The sequence below is a fragment of the Bidens hawaiensis genome, unplaced genomic scaffold (assembly GCF_021521415.1).
Source record: "Bidens hawaiensis isolate Kalapana, Puna unplaced genomic scaffold, B.hawaiensis_p1.1 tig00046147_1, whole genome shotgun sequence".
Classification (NCBI taxonomy): domain Eukaryota; kingdom Viridiplantae; phylum Streptophyta; class Magnoliopsida; order Asterales; family Asteraceae; genus Bidens; species Bidens hawaiensis.
This window is the reverse complement of record NW_027505970.1, coordinates 28,330-32,155: the sequence shown is the minus strand read 5'-3', so window position 1 is coordinate 32,155 and position 3,826 is coordinate 28,330. Positions and strand designations below refer to the sequence as shown.

At 35.2% G+C, this 3,826-nt stretch overlaps 1 pseudogene; it reads left to right on the top strand.

The window, feature by feature from the left end:
• The first annotated feature begins 1,126 nt into the window (after positions 1–1,126).
• On the top strand, positions 1,127–1,846 carry LOC143616181 (cytochrome P450 81F3-like; annotated as a pseudogene).
• Positions 1,847–3,826: the final 1,980 nt, after the last annotated feature.

The window sequence follows — 3,826 nt, the reverse complement described above, 5'->3', positions numbered from 1 at the left end:
TATATGTACATTGTTTGTTATATAACAATTTGTGTAGGATTCATAAATTGTTGTGTAGGAATGAAAGACAATTTTTTGTTTGTGTAGTATACATAATTGTTGTGTAGTAATAAATGATAATATTTTATTTGTGATATACAAAGGTTGTGTAGGATGCCATATACGTTGTTTACGATATAAAAATTTATGTAGGATCCATAAATTGTTGTGTAGGAGTAAAAGTGATCTGAATTTACAAACTAATAAAACAATCATAATGTTAGGCTAAAGTAAAAAGTAAATTAATTAATATATTGAAGTGTAACTTACTATTAATTAGAAACAATTATCAAACTAAGAAAATCAATAATTTTACTAATATGTCATTCTAGTGATTGGTCAGAATTATTTCTCATATTTCTCGCCATAACTTACTTACTTCTTTCCTGGACTTGACCCTATATATTTATATATATACACACTTTATGCAAGTGAAGAATTCTCAAAATTTAACAAGATGGTAGAAACAAATGTGTTAACCTTCATTCTCTCGCTAGTTCTAACGATCATCATCTTCATGATATGCAAAAAAATAATTACCAAATCAAGCCTACCCCCAAGCCCTCCGGCACTGCCTATTCTCGGCCATCTCCATCTGCTTAAACAACCCCTCTACGAATCCCTACTTAACATCTCCCACAAATATGGTCCTGTGATGTTGATCCGGTTTGGTGTCCAAAGGGCAGTAATCGTCACTTGTCCGTCCGCGGTCGAAGAATGCTTCACCAAAACAAACGACATCGCGTTAGCCAATCGACCATTAACACCTTCTTCTAAACACTTCAGTTATAATTACACGACCATGGGGTCCGCCCCGTATGGCTAATTATGAGAATCAAATACAGTAATTATATATACAATTAGAGTAATTATGTAATTACATCATAAAGTAATATAATTACATGATTACTCTACTTGATTCTCACGATTAGCACATTAATTTAACTTGTGCGTTAACTTTCCCCAATAATAATAATAATCGTCGGGAATAACTCGTTTTTAGATAACTACTTTAACGCTGTCTCTCCATTCTTGAATTTATTTTTATTGTTACAATATAAAAGGAATAGTGTTAACCACCTGATCCATGCCTCAAAACCTGCAGCAAATGTTAGTTGCCGGTACAGAAACATCATATATAGCACTGTAATGGTGTATGTCGTTGATACTGAACAATCCGAATACTATGGAAACAATCAAGGACGAGATTAACATTCACGTTGGTTCTCACTGTTTATTACAAGAAAGCGATTTGGGTAAACTAAGATACCTTCAAAATGTCATAAACGAGAGTCTACGTTTGTATCCAGCTCTTCCCTTACTACTTCCACGCGAAGCTTCCGAAGATATTACAATTGCTGGCTACTCTGTGCCTCGTGGAACAATGTTGATGGTTAATGCACATGCCATTCAAAGGGATCTTGTCTTGTGGGATGAACCTGATAAATTTATGCCTGAAAGGTTTGATAGGAGGGGTGAGGATAAATATAAAATGCTTGCATTTGGTGTTGGTAGGCGTGGATGCCCGGGAACCAATTTAGGATATCGTGTCCTTGGGTTGGCATTGGGAACTTTGATTCAAGTATTCGAATGGGAGAAGATAGGCACGGAGGAGCAGGTTGACATGACTGTTTTTTATGGCTTGTCTATGGCAAAACTGAAGCCGTTACAAGCCTTCTGCAAACCATGTTCAAGCACGATTGCACATATTCTTTAAAGTTTGCCTGTCTAATGTTATGATAATCACTTCTTGATGAAGGAATATATGGACTTATTACGTGATGCAGTCCATTCTATTTGTCTGTTTTTAGTTGTTACTTGCAAACAAAAAATACTTCAATTTGAGTTCATGTTTAGTATGAAATTTCGTTCCTCAAAATATATGTATATATATTTCTATTAGTTTACAATAAACATTTGAATTTTCTCTATTAAAAATTGGTTGTCTACCTAAAAAAGTGCGCAATAATCCTTTATTAAGTTATATGAATCGTATTCATGAGCCTAACCTACCAGGCGAATTAATTAATGGATCAGTGGAAGCGGCTGGATATAAGCAAGAAAGAGATCGATAGTAGGGATTATGAAATACCATGAGCTTGATTCAAACTTAGTTGTGCTAATATCAAATCATAACATTGGTGCTTAAAAACTCCCTTTAGCAATTATGGCTGACTGACCAGGATGAACCTTCTCTTGGCAGAGGATCTGCAATCAGTAATTTCTACTTCAGTTTCGTTAACCCTAAGTTTCACGCTTTACTAGACGATGTACTCTTATCTTCCCGGTTAGGTATTAACGATTCAACAATAATCAACATCACTCTTGCCTCGATTCACTAATTTGAATCTAGATAAGTGAATTTCTAATGTAGTGAGGTATTAAAGTTATTATGCAATTTATGGTGCAGGTCGCTTTCCTTATGCGTACCAACTACTTAGATTACCACGTGATGCGATGGGATTCAAAAATGAATTACAAGATGGAATTATCTACGCAACATAAAATGCTTTTAACGTTACATTAGGGTGTGCATGGTTCCGTTAATGGATATAATCGAAACCATAACCGAACATTTCAATTCAATTTCGGTTAATCGTTTATTGGTGGTTATTTCGGTTCGTTTCGGTTAGTTAACTGCTAAACCAATTTTTTTAACATGGACTGATTCCTTTTTTACCTTTGTTAAGAATTTTACTAAAATCAAATCTCAAATGAATATTTTAGACAATTAGGTTATAAACATTAGTTCCGGAATATATATTAAGGATTACTCATTAACTCAGTTTTAACATGTGAAGACTAACTGTGAAAGCTACTAACATACAAGAATAGATGCAACTTAAAGCCACTTTCTTTCAAAACGTATTAATATATGTTACCAATGGAATGAAAGATCACAAATCAAGAATATAATGGTAAAAAAAAGCTGGATAAATATTATTTTGACGTATTGTAACATAATATTGTTAGACGATTTCGGTTAATGGTTCCGTTATTTCTCAACCCTATGTTACATGATGGATAGTGAATAGGATATTTAAAGTTTCATTAAGTTATGAATAACATCGAAGCCTATATGTAACATCCTACTTTTGGTCATAATTATAATAAAATAAATTTCGTCTAATTTATAGTGGGTCGTTATCGGTTTAGATAAATAGAAAATGAGTTGGACTAGTGTTGGGTTAAATGGATATGTGTTATGGACTTGGGTTATGAAAGAAAGAAGGAAAGACCATGGGCTTAAGCCCATGAACCCTAAATATATAAACCATAATCACCATTTAATCCCTCATTTACACATATCCCTTACACCACCCAAAACACACACTTAAGCTTTCTCTCTAGTTTCTTCCTTCTCTAGCCGAAACCAAGAAAGAAACCGAGCACCGACCCGAGGTAATGATAGTATGATGTTGTATGAGCTTAAACCCGTTAGATATAATCGCGAAACGACGAGCCGACACCGTTAAACCGTTTAAGTCACGAGATCCAGGTGGAATCGGGTATAAGCCGAACCTAAGATGGGCTTAGGGGTCACCCTAGCTCAGATCTGGATCGAACGGGGCGAAAAACGGTGAAAACGAGTCAAAACTTGTTTTTCCGGCTGCGGAGCCGGAAAGTGGTACGAGGTTAAGAGGAATGTTCTGACATTCCCTAACCTAACCTTAATTCGTTAGCGGAGGTCTAACGAACTAGCTTTGATTCGTGTACAAATTCGTTAAGGAAAGACCGACGAACTAGCTTCAGTTCGTTAAGTCCAATTCGTATGTTGACCAGTCCG